At 47.1% G+C, this 19490-nt stretch overlaps 1 protein-coding gene across 4 annotated transcripts in view; it reads left to right on the top strand.

Moving 5' to 3' along the window:
• The window catches only part of LOC119442422 (serine/arginine repetitive matrix protein 1), a 124656-nt gene that overhangs the window by 77953 nt on the left and 27213 nt on the right, over window positions 1–19490 (top strand). Inside the window, exon 1 of one of the 4 annotated variants that reach the window (XM_037707299.2) lies at window positions 7417–7574. The exons of the other annotated variants lie outside the window; for them this stretch is intronic. The gene's annotated coding sequence lies outside the window, so the exon portion shown is untranslated. Of the gene's footprint in view, window positions 1–7416; window positions 7575–19490 lie in introns of those variants that run through there. 4 annotated transcript variants of the gene reach the window in all.

Genomic DNA, 19490 nt, shown 5'->3' with positions numbered 1-19490 from the left:
GTGTACGAGGAAGCCAAGGATAGTTGAATAGTAATGCTCGAAACCGTACGGCTTTATCAGCCTGACCGTGACGCTGCCGTCCTTGGGAAAAGTACGCTGTTAGCGGGGCGTGGTGCGCCTGTGACTGCGTTTCCACGACCCGAGTGCGTTCGCCGACACCCGTAAGACGATTTGCAAGGCACATTAAGCGCACGCTATACGCGCGTGCATCCGTGTACTCCGTGACCCTTTTTTTTTTTTACCCCTCTTATTTTTGTGACTGCTTGAAGGTTTGCGTAGGCCGATGGATGCCGTTTTCGTACCACCCTTACGGCTCCTCAGAGGCGCCGTTCTGCCTGCCTTGCCATTTTTGTTCCATTTCAGATGCGTTCTGCATGATGCATCTGAAGAGTCTGTTTTTGCACAAACCTAACGGTAGTATTGTTATGAAAATGTTCTGCCGATATGCAGATGTTATGTTCTCTTAACCGAACAATGCCTGAGTTAAAGTGCTTGAAACAAACACTATTCCTGAAGAGAGCTTTCCGGCAACGATACATCAATCCTCCGAACACCAGGCGTATATGTGTAGCTCCCCGGCAAAGGAGATGGGTTTGACCAGAAGCAATAAAATGTTTAAGTAAAGCTATGTCGTGCTAATCGCGTTTTTTTATATTTTTTTCGTATATTATTGACGAGATAGGTTCCCAATCTACAGGATGAGTCGACCGACGATTAGTCGAGCCGAGCAAAGGGCAAAATCCAACCAAGCAGTATTCTGTAAACAACGTACGCGAGGTGATAGGGGAAGTCACGAGAGCAGAGAGAAAACAGTGTGGCATGCCACGAAACAATGCGTCGATTATCGCCATTGCACTTTGGCGGAATCACAGCGGAAGCTCTAAACACGGACGGGGTAGAAAAGTGGAGACTAAATAACGGGACAGGCGCTGGAGCGGAGAAATTGCCGCAGAATTTGCAGAGTTTAGCTAGCAGCCCTCCTCCTCCTCCACATCCAATTTACTCGAAACGTTGTCATGGAGTTTCGCAGACCGGTCATGGTGACGTCATCTCCGAGGTGATGGTTCGGCTAACACACCAATATTTATATGAGTTATGAATGCAATATACCGACGAGCTTTAATACTGGGAAAGATAAGCGTTGCTTCCCACTTAGAACCTAACTTTGTATGGAGCACGGAGTCAGTCTGGGGCATTCATTGCACGCTGCAGCTGAAATAGTGTGATATCTTACTGCGTAAGATATTTTTAAAAGGGAGCAGCGGCCTTATGCGTCTTTTATTCAAAAATATTATTCTTTCTCTTCTTCCGAGCAAGTGAGGTCAATTAAACAAACGTACGGGAGTTAATCCAGCAGTATTGCTTAAGAAAGAAAGAAAGAAAGAAAGAAAGAAAGAAAGAAAGAAAGAAAGAAAGAAAGAAAGAAAGAAAGAAAGAAAGAAAGAAAGAAAGAAAGGTTTCCCCCTTTTATTCTTAATTCCTTTTGATTTCTGTCTTTAACATCACGTGTCCTTCTTGGTGTAACGAACGTCGCGGCACGTAACAAGGAAGTCGCCGCGTTTTCCTTCACTTCGATAACAAACGAACCAGTAGTTACAGTGCAACGTTCAGGAAGCACTTCGGTAACATCCATGTGTACATAACGCGAGAGATAACGGTACGGATTGGTACATACCCGAATATCCTTGAAGTGACACACTCGACCTCCCTCAATGACACGCGCTCGTCCGACCTGACCTACCACACGCCGGAGGGAATGCGTTTTTCCAACGAGTACCAAGCCCAGGGTCGCGGAGGGTGTGACCGTCGTAGCTACGCTTCTTCATCTACTGTTTACACACCGCAGTCCCCGTGATGTGCACACAGATGTACATACAGCGGGTTCATTGAGCGTCGTCGTGTAGCGAGAAAGAAGCCTAGCGAAGAAGGGACACGCCCCCCTTCCAGTTGTCATCAGGGCGAGTGAGTTGCGGGGGCGTCGTCGACGCTCGGTGGCTCCTCCCGACGGTTAAGAGTGCAGGCAACACGTGATGTAGCACGTGCTTTTTTTTTATCCTCGCTGAATGATGCAGCGGGTAGCAAACGGTGCCGTGTCACCGTGGGACACGGTGGCACGGCGGTGGCACAGCGGTGTCCCATCGCCACCGTAACCTTCGGCCTCTGAGGTGTGCGCGGCCTACTTGCTCGCTCTGAAGTTGCGCTCTTTCTTTTTTACGTGCTTATAATGTTCTATGAAACGGAAACGAAGCTATATATACGTGGCTGCGCCCAAGTTACGTGGGCTTAATGACGAAAGCCATTTTGTTCGTCTTCTTTAGTCAAGTATAGAGGGGAACATCACAAAGATCGATGCTTGGTTGAAGTGTTGCAAGGGATGGGTATACTATAATTTTTAAAACAATGTTATATTCTTCCAAGTTTTTAACGGTAACCCCTCGTAGCATTAGTAATGGCGCTGTGACGAGCACTCGTAGCATTTCCAATATACCAAGATGGCAGGCGCTATAACTCGTGAACCTGTTTCACTGACACACTTATGGATCGTGACTTGCAGTCTAATGTAACGCTGCTGTTTAAGCAAAGAGAACCCGCGAAGAGCTTCTCGCGTCAGTAGGTTCGCCATCCTGGGTTCTTACGATGCAATTTCGAAAGGTAACCGACCTTGCTCGTGTTTATGGAAGGTTCATATCTCATACGCTGCTAACCAGAGTCTTGACAGGCTGACTCGTGATAAATTACGTGAAAATGTTTGTGATCCTCACTGCCCGCATTTTTCTTTCATCACGTACCCAGCACAGGAGAAAGGTCTGTAATGTTACGTCTGGAGTGAATGGCCGCGCTAGCATACAGCCCCCGTTACAGCAATCTAGAACGCGGCATCGGTGCGCTCATGTGTTTGTTTTCGCGCTTCTGATGGAGGTGCTTGGCTAGTTCGAGATATAGCTTCGCTTCTGAGCATGGAGTGCGAATTGAGCAAGCTACCGATTTTCCTAATGTGTTTCTCGCCCCGTAAAGATGGCGGTCGCAGCGCTCGACGACAGGACTCGAGAGGGAATGAAGGACCACCTCATTGGTCCCCCTCATGACTATACACTTTCATCAATGAGGCTTTCCTCCTCGTTGATGGCTCGGTATACGCTGTGGTGTTTCCGTTGCTGAAAACGAGGTCGTGGGATCGAATCTCGGCCATGGCGGGCCTATTTCGATGGCTGTCGCAACTGAAAAATTAACACTCGTGTACTTTGATTTGCGTTCACATTAAAGAACCCCGAGTGGTCAGAATCAACCTGTGGCCCTCCACGACGACATCCATCATAGCCAACAGCGAAGCTGTGAGTCTGTTAAACCCAACAACGATTGAAAGTTTGAAAGCAGTTGAATTTTGGGCACGGATGTATTATTGTCGCAAATCTTCGCTCGCCTGTCTCGTGCTGTCGTTTTGTATGCAATAATCCTGGGACGGCGCAAGTAATTTTAGTCTCTTAGTATATATGTTGCGCTGATCAGTTGTTCCTTCGCCATGTCGAATGAGAATGCGCTGTCCTGTAGCGATCTTCTGGCTGGAACGCAAGCCAGATAAACTATGTCGTTCGCAAAGGCAGTAAAGGCTGCAAAGGCGCTGAGCCACATGCAGGGCTCAAAGCGGGGCCTTCCGTGCCGAACGGAAGAACAGGAAAGCCCCGTGTACCGAAAAAAAAAAAAAAAAGTCATCGGCCGACTGCAGGGAGCGGACGCGCAAGAGCAGGCGCGGTGGGGAGGTAACCTTAAACGCGCATGCCGCAAGGACGTCGGCTAGCACGGTCACAAAGACAAAAAGGCAGTAAAAGCGGATGACACAGAAAAAGAAATACAATCGGAGTAGTAACGCGGCCCAAGTTGGTCCCCGTGCGGCGTACACAAGAAGCCTCGGTTCGAACAGAAAGAAGACTACAGCAGAAAAAAACCGTTTTCGAGCAGCCGTGCGTGTCCTCTATATGGGTACTACGTATTGCGTATTACCCTGTGCTATTGCCTTTAGGAAGTATGTCTGCGTGCTCTCTTTCCTTCTTTCTTTCTTTCTTCATTGCACACGTTCCGTTTTCACAATACGGACTGTTCGGTGGCCCTTGCTGGCGCTGCTTATGCACTTCTATTCCCGAAGCCGGCCGACCAGTGGCGTGCCAGGCGTGCGGCTGGCGCTGCCGATACGTTCGATGGAAAATGGTGTTTTCGGTCAGTTTGGAACGGTGTTTGGAACGGGGCTCGCCTTTTGTTCCGCGCCTACGTACTATATACTCGCGCCCGTTCTGGAAACGCGGTCGCGTCGCTGTCTGTGCCGAAATGTTTCTTTCTTTTGTTTATTTCTTTCTTTTCTTTTGTCGTCGCTTAGAGCCTTGAGATTGAGGACGGCCGACAGGCGTGCAGGCATACAAATCCGCTCGCGCTAGCGCGGTTTATACGCTTTCCGACATTTCTCGTCCGTTTTTGTCCGTGCCTGCAGCTGAAAAACCTTGATGCGCTTACTTTTCAGGAGCATGTATCTCGTTTTGTTTTGTTTGTTCCTTCATTTATTCGTTTCTTTCGTTGTTAGTTTTTATTAGTTTCTTTTTTTTTTACTTCTGCTGTCTTTTATTGACCCGGTGTGTTTAAGCAGGCATGGCATTTGCGTGTGAAGCAATGCGCACAAGCGCAGTTTGCCAGTTTTACTCGAGAAATTTAAAGGAGGACTTTGCCGAATTACGATATGATTGTCAATTCGCAAGCGTCGTTATCTCAGTTTCTCAGTTTTGTACGCAATGGCATCAAATTAGCATGGTCATTAACTTTAAACTAATTAAATTATGGGGTTTTACGTGCCAAAACCACGATCTGATTATGAGATACGCCGTAGCGGGGGGACCCCGAAATAATTTGTACCACCGGGGGTTCTTTAACGTGCACCTATATCTAAGTACACGTGTGTTTTCGCATTTCGCCCCCATGGAAATGCGGCTGCCGTGGCCGTGGTCATTAAACACCTAACACACCAGTACAACCGTTTTCACGCGTAGGAATCGACTGTAGTACGGTATACAGGCAGAAAAACGACGGCGTTAACAGCCCAAGATGGCGGCACTTAAACGCTGTCGTAAAATAGTACATACCTCGTATTGTATACTAATCACCCCCAACTTTCATGACAATGATGAGTGGTAACAGTGAAGCGAATCGATTTATTTTTACCGTCTTCATGCGTTTATACCTCCCCTCCCCATTTTTTTTTTCGGATGAAAACTTTCTTCTCATTACTATCATTATTGGCTTATGACGATTGCGATGAAAATAGAAAGCTTGCATTTCCGCTTGTATTTCCGAAGCATTTTCCGTTTATTCACTCGACCTCAACAGCATATAAGTTCGACCTACAAATATCCCCCATAGCCTCCTTCACGTTGAAGTAAGGCAGGGGGGAGGGTTAGTATAATAAGCGCGAAACACTGACGCAATAAATTCTGGTACCCTTATTAGTGCAGCCTTAACATTAGGCAACTCGGATGGATCAGAAACGCAGGCCGGACTATACGCTCGCGAAACGGCAATGGCACAACCAGTAATGCACGCGGGGGCATTGAGACGTTAATCCACGCATACATATCACGGCGCCCGCACACTGCCTCCAGACCGGCACGCGCGGTGTCTGGCACGCCATGCATATAACCGTCAGCGTACAATGCGATTGCCGTGTTCGCTGGCGAGCACTTATAAGACGGGCCGTCGCCAGTCGGCAAAGCTTATAAGTGCCAGATATCATTGGCTGCCGAGCAAGGGAAGAAGGAAAAAAAAAAAAAAGAGCTCTCCCTGTGCGGGCCTGCCAGGCTGTGTATTGCAAAATGCATGAGCATCCGTTACATACTCCCCGCGCGTGTCATTACACGGGCACACACGGAGTTAGTTGGGAGACATTTGAGCCTCCCTTCTCTGGTGGCCTGGCCCCGTGTGTATGCAGGTCAGAGCATCTGCAGCGCCTGTTGCTGCCATTGGCCAGTTATTCGTGCCATGTGTTCGTAACTAATGCGATAGTGGTTAGCCAGAAGGTTTGATTACGCATAAGCGACGGTATAGAGCACATATTTGCTTCGTTCTCGTGGGTCTTTTGTTGTCGCCGTCAATCATTCGAAAATAAGGGCGCCCTGCTGCGCTGGTATCACGTCTGTATTTTTTCCGGTTTCGTCACGCTAACAGTAGCGAATGTGCATCACCGGTGGATATACCATGCGTGTGTTTCAGCATTTGATGATAATCCACTGATTTCGTGGTGGAGGATGCATTGCAATATTAAGACCTCCTAGGAACATGGCTGAGTGTATTTGATGCCATCTGTAATATAGAATGCATCTGAGATCGTGATGGCTAAGTTGACGCACCTAGAGGGACGGCTCACTGAAGTTAATTGTTTAATAATTCACGTATAAGCTAACTCACACAGCCGAAGCTGGAAGCAAACTGTGCTATCGTTACTGTTCCATTTTTTCTTTACTCGTGTAGAACTTGACGAGAAATACAATATACGTACAGTCTACTAAAAATTCAGTAGACAATACATGAAGCACTGCAAATAGACATATTTTTCCTATTTCTCGATCGCAACAAGACATAAATGATGTGTGTGAAAAAATGAAATATACAGATAATAAAAATTATGGGGTTTTACTTGCCAAAACCACCATATGATTATGAGGCACGCCGTAGTGGGGGACTCCGGATTAATTCGGACCACCTGGGGTTCTTTAACGTGCACCTAAATCTAAGTACACGGGTGTTTTATGCATTTCGCCCCCATCGAAATGCGGTGACGTCTGAAAAGATAGAAGGCGAGAGAGGTGGATTTGTGGTTGGAGCTATGCAAAAAACGAAAAATATTTAGCTTCACATGAACTGGGCAAACTCGCATTAAAGCGGTTCTTCTGGGCCTGGACACTTTAACATCGGCAACTATTACCCTTGCAGTACAGTTACTTCACAAACCTTATACAGACAAATCACCAATGCAACATCACCGTATGACCTTCGATACATCGCCAAACGGAAGCTTTAAACTAGTCCGCTTAATTTAGAAAACGTTCTAAGAAACATCAAATCAAGGCTTGCATGAGCTGAAAGGAGACGTCGCCGACTCGGGGGGCATGTGTAATTTCTCTATTCTCTCATTTCGTCATTAGGGCACGCAACGATGCCGAAACGCGTATCTTGACACATGACGCCGCGAGGTAAGCAATCACTCAATGCGCGAGCTTGTCGTTCGATCGAGTTCAACGCAACCCGCCCTCAGGACCCATAACTGCGGATGCAGCGGATCCGGTGGAGCATTCTTTTTTTCCCGCTCGCGCGTAGTTCGCGCGCGTTCCGTTTTGGCGCTGCGGTCGCGCGCAGTTTCGCGCGGCGGTGGTTTCGCGCCACGAACAGCTCCGCGACGTAGAAAGAAGCGCAACGGCGCGAGTACGTGCGCGTCAGCCGGCCCTGGATATATGCTCTTCGCTGCGGTCGCACGCCGTGCGCCGGTCGCCTGCTTCTCCCGAGCACCTGCTGAATACGCGTTCGCCATGCCTGCCTCTCGGGTAAGCGTGCGTCGGCGGCATTTTCCTATTGCTTCGTGGTTTTCGTCGTTGCTTCTAGTATACTTGCTTTCCAACTCGCTGTGCTCCGTTTATGTCATCGTAACAGCGGCCGATGACTGCGAGTTGGCCAGTTTCGGTTGTTCGAGTTCATACCTACAGCTATAGAATTGTTGAGTGCGATACACGTGTTGAGCTAGATATTGACTGTGATCTCTGCTCTACTGCACGACGTAGCATTTTTTATTTTTTTTACCTGTGACATGATTACCTCTGCATACACGGATATTTACTTGAAAGACTCGCTTGTCCGGGGCATGTATCAGTGAGCGTCGTTTACAGTGCGCAACAGCTTATTTACGCGCGTCGACTTCCACTGCTGAGAAACAGCGAAGCCATTGATGGCGCTCCGAAACTACCGGCAGGTTTCGTTACTGAAACAAGTTCCCAAAGAAAGTAGAAAAGCCTACGGCGGCCAGACGATAATAGAATGCTGCTCACAGCTTTCTCAGAGCCGAGTTTCGTTTGTCGATTTCACTGCATAACAGATGCTTGCAGCCCTTCAGAAACTACGAGGTTTCGTTTTTGATGTGGCACCTCTGAAATCCTGTTACGGTGACGCCGGGTAGTTTCGGAACGCGAGCAAACGCTATTAAGAGTTGCCTGTTTCTTCGCTGCTTGAAAAATCATACGCACTCAATATGTATGCGTATATGCCCGCCCACCTTTTATGCTCTCGGCGACTCTGGCCTTGACTCGGACAGGCTCAGCTCACTGACGATATCGCTCGGTGGCGCCGTTGCGTAACAATAAAACAGTAGCGCGGCGGTTTTCTTTTCATGCAGCTGGTCTCCGCCGCGTCTTGTAGGACAAAGAAAGTTAGGGAAATTGCTCCCGCCCATTACGTATGCCCCGTAATGAACAACTCGTGCCGCGTTCGTTTTAATTTTACGTACAATGGGTCCGCGCGCACGAAACTAGACACGCCCCTTCCCGCTCGTGATCTCTATTATTCCGCTCGCGTAATATCGGTCAACGCGCTTGCTTGTTTTGCTTCGTTGTGCTGCGCGAAGTGCCGAGATTTCCCATCGTGGGTTCGCTATGACTGAGATATCCGGTGTGGAAAAACACCCATATACATGAATGGAGACGACAGATTGCTCTGTGATACACCCGGCCATCATTTGTATTAAGGTCGACTATCTCAGAACTCAGACGTTCAAGAGCGAGAGAGAAATGATTTAGGCAATTTGTACCTGATTATCGTGGCTGTTTTTCGTCCCACGATACCTCGAATAAGTAGAGAGGGAGAGAAATTAAATTTTCGATACCAGCGGAAGTAAGCATACGGAAGAGAGATCCCTAATTAGAACAATTGCGTGCAGAACCGAGCCTTAGTTAAAATACTGGCGGCAGCGTTCACTGAAAACAGCGTGTTTCAAGAGGCACATGTAAGTTGTTTTTGCTACAGTCCCATGCACAGCGCCGTTTCAGCTGCAAACGGTATGAAGTATCGTATGTATGCTGCCGACCTTACGATTCTAACACAGCTGTTCACCAAACTCTCCCCTCTTTTAAATTCACTGACATGACGCACGCGTACACATGCTGTATAGTCTGAAACTCACTCCTCCAGCACAGGTTTTATGATTCAGCGAAGGTCGTCTTGTTCGTGAAAAAAAAGAAAAAAGGCCTGTTGTCGCATCGCAGAGCTAGCTGCCACCGATGCGCCGACACGATGAGACACTGACTGATCGCGTTGTCGTGCGCGCGTGCGTGCCTTTGACTTTCCTCCATCGATGCCCTCCACCATTGTTAGCGTGCAGCCGAGGTTGCTTTTATACCCGTACGCACGTCGCCCGCCCGGGGGTCGCGTGTTTTCTTCCATGACGAAAGAAGACGCCCGCGTCGACGCCCCGTTTCTAATTGAAACCTTCATCAGCCACTACCTCCCCTTGCACCCCTCGTGCTTCTCAAGCGAGGCGAAAAAAAAACAAAAGCCGTTCGTAATGTTAAAGTCATCGCTAGTTCCTGGCCTTGCTGTGACCCACAAGCGCCCCTAGTCATTGGCACTAACTGTTTGTCGTCGGTCCCTCGGCAAGGAAATGAAAGGCGCTTGAATTCGTTATAACGAAACTCTGACTCTACTCCCTCGATGGCCCTGCGACCTCAGTTAAACTTCGTGAGTAACTTTTAATGCGTATGTTTCGTCCTCGGTACACGTGCCACAAGATCATTCACTTTTCATCCTTATGATGCATAGCATACGAGGCTTATGAACAGGCTGACAGCTGTACTTTTTATTGAAGTCAACACCTCTGTTTCTCTGTTGCTATATCCCTGACGGAGTGACTGGTCTTACGACACGCTCAGCTTCTGTGATGGCGCCCGCGCATGCCTACTCGGCCGAGCATCGGCTCTGTCGGGTGACAAAGTTCCCCTCTATTAGCATTTGCTTGTCTTCACAGTGTGTGTGTGTGTGTGTGTGTGTGTGTGTGTGTGTGTGTGTGTGTGTGTGTGTGTGTGTGTGTGTGTGTGTGTGTGTGTGTGTGTGTGTGTGTGTGTGTGTGTGTGTGTGTGTGTGTGTTCTAGTCAATGGGGGTCGCTGACATACAAGTATGGTTTGCATAGGGGGGGGGGGGGGGGGTTGTCTAATGTTCAACTATGCGTGGCTATTATGAAAATTTACTTACATACTCCTATTTAACGTACACATTGCCTAGTCTGTCGTCAATAAGGATTACATAACTTCAGGCCAAAAGTGAAGCAATGTGGAATGCTACGAATGAGCCAAACGAAAAAAAAAATAATAAAGGAACGCAAAACAAGAACACAAGCAAATATCTACAAAACTGAATATAATCCTGTTTTGCTTGAGCAGAGTCTCTGTCTTGAAATACACTGCATTGCATGCACTCCCGCATCACTCATTTTTGCAACGAAAGAAGTACCGATACCCCCAACCATCCAGACAGAGGAGTGGGCGAGCAACTGAGGCCCTGCTAGCGTCGTTATTGTGTTCTTATTGAGCACCTTATTGAAGCAACTGCGTGTTATCATTGTAGTAAATTTCCTTAGCTCTGAGGGCCTCTAATTTTTTTGCCCCTGCACAACACAGTGCCTTTCGCCGAGTCGCTTCTACGCAACTTCTGTGATTCATTTATTGATGTTACTGGAATTGCAAGTTCACTGGTACACGCAAGCGCTCACTGCCTTCCTCGTTTCGTGAGAAGGACATTTGATTGACAGTTGTTGCCGTTTCCCAACTTCAGAATAGAGACGGACACGGTGCCGTTGTGTGTCAAAGAATGCAGTTCGCTTGGAGATCAGCCACCTCGTTTCCCAATCTTGCGTGGAGGTATTCACGGTATGCTACGCGCGCTCCCGAGTGCGACACTGACCTATGAGAACCCGCGGGTTTACATAAAGGACATATCCATAACAGGAAGACGAAAGCGGCGGTCACGTATGTATTCCGGCGCGGGGGCGTAAATATCTCATACATCCGCACTTGACAGCAGGCGACACGGTTCATAGGCTGGGAAAGGGAGAACGAGAGAGAGAGAAAGCGTGACGCACGTACGCGGGACGCAGTGAAAGTGACGTGCTTGTTGCCGTTTCGTTTGTTTATTGGTATTTTTATTGTGATCCCAGTAATGAAGCTACAAAGCATAGCGTTAATTTCACCGGTTGGCTTACGCCCTGAATATTGTGCATACTGCACCTAATGTTTAATTGGGAAAAATTAATTATCATTCACCCGAAGCTGCATTCGGCATTTTAGTTCTCCTTTGCCCATTTTCTGCAAGAAAGTGGTTGATGTAATGCATTACGCCGACAGCTATACGACTGTAAAAATGTTTACACCCTTAAGCGTGTTTGCTTGTCACACGGGTAACACCCCCACCGTTAGGACCTTACAAAAATTTATAGAGGACGACAACGGAGCTCTAATTAGAACTATGTAATCATTCTGACAGCCTTGGGCGCGCAGAAATATCCGACAGGAGAATTTCAGAGGAATAGATAGGAAACTTTATTTAATGTACTTTTTATGTCACCTGTCAGAGCTGTTATTATTTTTACTTGGAAGAAAAAGTCGGCAAACAATATGCAATCATTGGTTCCCACCAACAATTTCATCTTACCTCTTAACCATGAGGGTGTGAGCCATGCGACAACCGAACACCCTTTATACGAACTCCCATAAAGGTGTAAAAATGTTGAGTGTACTTAAGAATGCAAGCCGTTTTACAATTGTTCAACTACGTCCGGTGCTGAAACACCAATTGTGCGTTCCGTGCAAGTGTGGTTCGCGCAAACTTACTTTCATTATACAAGAACTAAACGCCCGATGTGCGAATTACGATCATGCACTATAGCTTGGTCTGGCTCACAATCAGCGCGTGTTATTATGCTACAAACTGTTACTGACCTTAACTGTTAAATACATTGACTAGCTTTTAGTGAAGCGTGTGGTACGTCCAACAGTCAATTGGTGTTAATGGCAGTTTTAGAGGCAATGTACATTTAAACGAAGATTTTAGTAGGGTGGACACACCTTGAAAGTCAACAGCTATAAGAAAAAAACAAAAAAAACATGAGTAACGGGCGTTAATACAAAACTGACTCCGCGGATATCAAACACACAAACATAAAACATCACGTGCACGGCTTTAACGAAATTTAGCCCGAAACTAGCTGCGTGGACGACCATGCCTTCCTCTATACGCTGTCGATGACGTGCACGTAGGTGCTCGCCGACCTTCATAGTCCGCGTTATCCAGCGCACGACTGCCTATACAATGCCGGCGGATGTGGGACATCCTGCTGAGACCGCAGTCGTCGCGTCGGACGCGCAAGTCAGCGCCGGCTGACTGGCATAAGTGCTCGCATATAGAGCATACACACTCGTGTGTACAGCCTCCCGCATTTTTAACTATATCGCGCGAGAGCACTATATATAATATGGTCGTGCGTCGTCCTGAAGGGAACATCGCATTAGACGACTCTTGCACAGGAGAGTGCTTAGTGCGCCTGAGAGTAATTCTGCCGGTCTCGTTGATTATCGCCGCTTAAAGGCGCTAAAATGACGCGTGTTGGACGCTCGCACGCTATAGTTAAAAATGCGGGAGGCTGTACAGAGAGCTTTCGGCACGCTGCACAGTCAAAAGGGAGACTTACTTAAAAGGCGCGGCTGCTGCGTTCAAGGCTAAGCGGTTAAACGCTCTAGATTGTGTGACGTGAGTGTATGTACGTGTTACTGCCACTATGTTTCGAGGTATACGTCTCTCACAATGAACAGCTATATACGCGAGAAGCTCAGCGCCGCAAAATCGTGGCTGTCATCACCTGCGCTAATTGCCAGACGTGGAGTTAGGGAATGCGGTGTTCAACTGGAAGGAGACTGCATCCTTAACCCTTTTGGTTCCAGAGTTAGGTTTTGAGGGAACAAATTTATATTCTGTGCAACTCAACGGGAAAAGAACTAGAAATAAGTAAATAATAAGATTCTCAAAGCAGTTCTTTTTTTCGCTATACGCAAGAGCTATCTGTCATAAGTTCGGTATGCTACAGGGAGCTTGCGGACTTAACGTCTAAATTCCAGCCACAATTGTGTGAGGGATCGAATGGCCCTGAATCGATCAAAAATTGTGTTCATTGACATGCCTAAGACATTTCGCGCGCATCGTAGATGCATGGCAGGCTCGAAAGATGCAGCTCAGGCGCTTAATCTCGGCATGCGGCAACGTACGGACTTTTCTTTTTTTCTAAATTTCAAGGGGAAACACGATTCCACCACGCCTGCGATGTAGACAGCCACGAAAGCGCTGCTACGTTTCTTAAGATCCACTATAGCCTATATTATAGCGCTTGTTGACTGACTGAACGATGGGCGCTTGTGTATGCGTGTGCCTGCATATTGTGAACTTTTCTTCACTCCTTCCACTCATTTCTCCAGTCCCATTTCTCCCTTTCCCCAATGCAGGGTAACCAAGAGGACTCAGCCTAGCTAAACTCCCTGTCTTTCTTTTATCACTCCACTTCTTTTTCGCCTCCTGTCACTGTTGCGAGACAATCAGTGATATGCAGCGCTAAGTCCACATAAATGATGTAGTAATTGGCGTTGCTGGCATTCTTTCTGAAGGTGGTCTCGGCTTTTGTTATCCTTGTCGCATATTCCTTGTAAAGCTATATGATATGATTCCTACAGGATTGGCGCTGAGCCGTGCTCCCTCAAGGGCTGCAGAAGATAGCGTCAACCATTTCCCTTTCCACACGAACCACTTACTACTCCTACAGGAATCACTGAATCAGAAACAAATAAGAAAGCAGAGTAGATGTGTTGGACTGTAATTGATGGAAAACCAAAGCTTTAACGTGGTAATCAGCACCTTAAAAAAAGAAGAATAAACGTGTGTCACGCCGCAGTTTTAATCTAGTTTAACACTTTGGGACTGGCGCGTCGCTAAGTAACGCCAATCTAATTTTCCGTGGAAGCATACCTCGAATGTTCTGTCCGCTAAGGGCGAAATTAATGCACTCTTAAGCTGAGAACAGATACAAAATTCTGTGAAACTGTAGCGTACTTGCATGTTGTTAATAGCCGCATATTATTCTAAAAAGAAGAGAGAGAAAAAAAAGGGGGGGGGGGCGTAATTTTTTGTTGTTCTGATTGTCTAAGGCTCTAAGCGGATCATAACAACATAAACCTTTGCACACTTCCTAAGTCACCTCATTACCTTCTTTTCTTTCTTTTTTTTTCTTCGTGAGTCCATTCGTGCATGCAAAGTTACGAGAGAGAAACATTTATTAGCGAATTTTAGTCCGATCGTCGCTGTCAGACTTTAGGTGGGTCCCGCACTAAGTCCTTACTAAGTGGTACTTATTTGTCTGAAGTATGGCCAGCAGTGACCATAGTGTAGGGCGTTGCTCTTGCGGTGGAGCGGTCCAGCTCTCCCAGATGTATGAAACTTTACGTTTCCGCTGCATTCCTTGCACGCGGGATCATTTCTACGGGGTCCTTACCTGTCACGCAGCAGCCGGAACCATTGTGCTTCCAACCTCTCTTTTTGGACCCCGGTTAACCCCATCTAGCGCTTCTGGTGCGCTCCGAAAGGTATACTGCGCCTTTGCATTCTGCGTATACGCCTAGAATGTCTCCGCTACAGTTTGCCAGAGTTCGTTCCCCCAGCGCGCCGAGATTTCTGAATGTCTTCGCTTGACAGGCGTAGAAAGTCCCGTTTTCTCCGAAAGCGGAAAGGCTCGGCGAAAGAAGAGGGTTTCGCTTGTGACTCGTTTACCGCGCGGTCTTGAAGGAAGGCTTGTTTCGTCGGCCCCCCCAAGTAGCCTCGCCGAGGGATCAACTTTGCAAGGTCGTATTTTCGGCTTCATTGCCCCGACCGTCCTAGCGTCCCAGCTCCCCGAGGCTGTCTGTGCGTTCTTTGTTCAAACACGACGGTCCTTATAGAAGCCAACGCGAATGCACTCGGTCTTCGAGACCCCGGGCCTTAGCGCTACATGTCATGAGGCGGCCAAAAAGAGAGGCGAAGACAAACAGGAACAGCAAGAATGGAATCCGAACAAAGGAAAAAAAAAGTACCACGAAAAGGCTGCGTCCCTATAGCTATATATAATAGAACGGTCTCGCAACCTTCCGGTCGAATGAAAAACAGAACACCACATCCTCGAAGCAGAGGCGAGATATGACCTAGCATATAAATTCTTGCGGTAAACGAAAGACCACGAAAAGACTCCTAGGGGAGTGGGATAGGGGAGGTCGCATAGCGTGTTCTGCTTGGCTTTACAGTTTTCGGGTTGATGTCGTCGTTGTATAAGTATACGCGGCAAAAGGGGTCGATGTTTGGGGCCGCTTTTTGCCCCGCCCCGCGTATATGAATGCAGCCCCTTTGTGTTTGTCTGCTTTACGTCGAGGATAAATTGCTCATTGTTTTGCGAAACAAACCCGACCGGAGACGGGAAGGTGACAAATTGCCGACATTTCTTTTTTCGGCGCTCATCCCCCCCGGCGCATCGCGCCATTTCCTTCTGTACACAGCCGGTCTTTTGGTGTAGAAACGATCGCTCGTACTGCTTATGCCAGTCGGCTGTGGGGTCCGCGTCTGCCTATGCTATTTCTTTTTTTTATTTTTTTTTTTTATTTTTTTGCGGTGAGTGTAGCGCTAAGCGAGCCGAGTGAGAAAACGAGGGTTCGTCGAAGCTGTGGGAACAGTAAGAATGCTTTGTGCGAAATCTGACCTGGACGATAAGAGATCTAGCCGCATGACAAGACAATGAATTTGAGTCGTCGTGACGATATATACGAGTAGCTCACGTGCGTGAGTAAAAATCTAGGGCCTGGCATGTTTTCTGACAGAAACGACTGCTGCGATTGTTAAGAGGATTTACAAGCCTCCGATGTCTTTCTTCTTTTCTTTTCTTTCTGCTTATTTGCAAAATTAAGAAAAACAATGTTAATTCAACTTAACCTTTACGTGAGGTATTGTTGTTTTCAGTAAACGTTAGCCACTTTGGCACCCGAGTGGGTCTGTCGTCTGCTTCTCAAGATATTCTATTCTAAGCCGCCACTCCCTGTACCGCTTCTGCCACTGTCGCATATTCGCTCGTCTATTTAACGCTGTGACGCAGACGCACCATCCAAGCCGAATGAAGCCTCCGCGTTTTCGTTCTCACTATTCGATGCTCCAGGCGCTTGGCGGCCATTTGCGGAGTCTTGCGTGTTCATGCATGATGATGATGATAAGCCCATCAGACGTGGCACGTACTCGCACATTGGCCATCCACGTTTTCTTTTTTTCTTCATTTTGGCTGTACATCTCTCCTATCGCGTGACGCTGTGTCCTCGACGCAATGTGCCTTACCCGTTCTGCAAATGGATAACACTGCTGCCTTGAATAACGCGTAGCGCCAATCACACATTTACGGCCATCGTCGCTTCCAACGCGTAAACAGGAAGCTGTTTGTTAGAAGAAGCCAGACAGCGCCTCTCGGGCGAATATTTATAGCAAGCCTCTTGTAGTGCACACAAGGCGGACCACTGTTTGAAGTTGGGTCAGGGAAGCATATAACCAACATTTATCCTAATAGTTAAAGCCGCGTACTTGAAGAAGCAAGGATGCACACAAAATAAGGGCTGACGCGAAGCAGCCGGTATCCGAACTTATTTTTGCTTGTATTAGTATTCTTTAAGTGCGTTGCTTTAAATTATGAATAACCTAGATAGCCCTGCAGTACCTGGGCAATTTTGGCAGTGCTTGTTGTTTCCAACGCTGATGACGTCTTCGTATTATCACGCCCTTGTTTTTACTTTTTGTGTGCTGTCTAAGCGCTCGCGTCGTCATGGACGTTGGTCTGAAGTAAGCTATATTGCTTCCGGTTCCCATTGAGCGCATTGTTTATAACCTACTATCTACGCGGAATAGAGCAAAGAAAAAAAAAGAAAGAAAGAAAAAACGGCGCCGCAACAACCCTTGTTTGCTGCTATTACCATCTGTTCCATTTCTGTCTCACTGAACCCGCTCTTCTTTTGTCGAGTACCTCGCCGCCTTTCCCATGGGTCTTTAATCTCGTCGACGTCCCTTATCGGTCACTATCTCTCGTTCTACTTCTCGTGCCTTATCGGAGCCGGCGAGATGCGCTTAGCTTTGCAGGCACGACCCCTCAGCAAAGGTGTTCAGATGGACAAACCTGGCACGAAGAGACCGAGACAAGCTGCTGCCCATTGATAGGCAGCGAGCAATCTCTGCCCTTTTAACTCTGTCGCCTGTTGCTCTTTGCAGCTGACTTGCATCGACGTTGCTATGCGTGCGAGCAACTTCGCGTTGTTGGGCGGTCGGGAGATAGAGAGAGAGAGAGAGAGAATGAATGTAATGTTTGAAGTACCCTTGTCTGGACTTTCTGTGTCTTCATTCAGCCAGGTCTAGCGTTGCGATGAGCTCGACCATGCTTCTTTGTGTGTGTGTGTGTGTGTGTGTTTATTTTTATTTATTACTACTATTTTTTTATTGGCACTCCTTTAGGACTGTCGATAGCCTCAATGGGAGACTCCGAATTAATTTTGACCGCCTGTGGTTCTTTAACGTGCATCCAATGCACGGTGAACGAGGTGTTCCTGGCCCTGTGACGTTGTTTCTTTTCATTTTTTGACTACCTATATTTCTTTATATTGTTGCTTCTGTTATGCGGAAAGGAGTAGCCGTCGCCATTATAGGATGACTACATCTCTTTCGTTTTACTTTCATTTCAATAATAATAAAAAAAAAAAGCTTCGGCATTTCGCTCCCATCGGAATGCGGTCACCGCGGCCTTGGATCAAACCCGCCACCTCGTGAATTCTTGTATTCTATACCACTGATCTTGCTATACGCCGTTCTCCCAGCCGCAGACTCATTACTACATGAGGCAGTTACTCGGCACGACATCGACGGGATTGCAAACCCTAAAGATACTAAGCTTTTTTATGTGAAGAAAGGGAATCGAGGGTCCCGATTTTTATTAATCGTATCATAAGAAGCCAACAAACAATGACACCAAGGACAACATAGGGGAAATTACTTCTATATTAATTGAATTTAAGAAATGATGAATTAATGGAAAATGAAAACGGATAAAAAAACAACTCTCCGCAGGTGGGGAACGAACCGTGCGAAGACGTGGGTTCGTTCCCCACCTGAAGACGTGGGTTCGTTCCCCACCTGCGGACAGTTGTTTTTTCATCCGTTTTCATTTTCCATTAATTTATCATTTCTTAAATTCAATTAATAAGTAGAAATAATTTCCCCGATGTTGTCCTTGGTGTCATTGTTTGTTGGCTTCTTACGATAAGCTTTTTTATGTAACCTTGATTAGTTAATTTTCACAACTATCGCGCCGTAAAGAGAATATTATTTTTATTGCTGCGTCCGGTATTAACCTACAAATTCTAGAAAATAAGAAATGTGTGTCATACCGGAGTCCTTTCACGCCGGCTGCAGCACGTTAGTTGTTCGGAACGTCGTAGCGTGACCAAATTGCTTTGTTTCCTAATCATCTGTACTGAAATTGCGAAACAAAACTCATTTCCTTTATCAGCTTCCGCAATCTCCATTAACTCGGCTTTCAATTTCTCATGGCGAGAACCCTTGGTAAAATAATAATAACAACGAAAGGAAAAAAATATAACCTACAAAAATGCATAAATAAGACTTTAGCAGCAGCAACGCAGCACGCTGCAGCAAACTGGGGAGCGCTGTCCCGCTCAACGTTACATTGTTTTGTTTGATGACATCAGTGGCATCTGTGAGATCGAGTTCCGCGTTAATTATCTGTTGCGCACTGGCGTGGCAGGACATTGGCCCGGCCTGTTAAGAACAGTCTTAAAAGCTAACAAAAGATTAAAAAAAAGACAAATACGATAGGGGAGGCCCGGAGGAAGACAAGCGATAGACAGCCCTGCTACACGTGCCAGTCGGGACACGAACGTACTGGACGCTGCGGCACGGCTGACGTGGAAGCTTCGATACACGCTAGACCCCGAGCGCTGTTTTCATCATTGCGAACATCGATTCAGGCTGACTGATCGTGCACCGTACACGGATGTGGTGTAGTAAGTGAGCTTATGTTATTTGAAACTAGACGGGCGCCTCTCGTGGTTACTTTCGCTATAACAGTGTCGGCCACAAAACGTTCACGGAAACGCAAAGAGCCGAGAAAGATAAGCAAAAGTTACACGCTCGGTCTTGCAGAGTGCATGGCAATCCCTAACCTATCCTCAACCTATCCTGTTTGGTCGGCGTTTTAACTATTTCTTTCGTTCTTCATGGAAATATAACAGACACCTGCGTGTGCAAAAGTAACAGACTTACGCCTCCGGTATGAAACTTTGTTTTTCTCTCGTTTATTTCAGGATGTAATTCGGGC

Source organism: Dermacentor silvarum, chromosome 2, assembly GCF_013339745.2.
Source record: "Dermacentor silvarum isolate Dsil-2018 chromosome 2, BIME_Dsil_1.4, whole genome shotgun sequence".
Taxonomy (NCBI): domain Eukaryota; kingdom Metazoa; phylum Arthropoda; class Arachnida; order Ixodida; family Ixodidae; genus Dermacentor; species Dermacentor silvarum.
The sequence above is the reverse complement of the archived record's forward strand: the minus strand, read 5'-3'. Positions and strand labels throughout refer to the sequence as shown.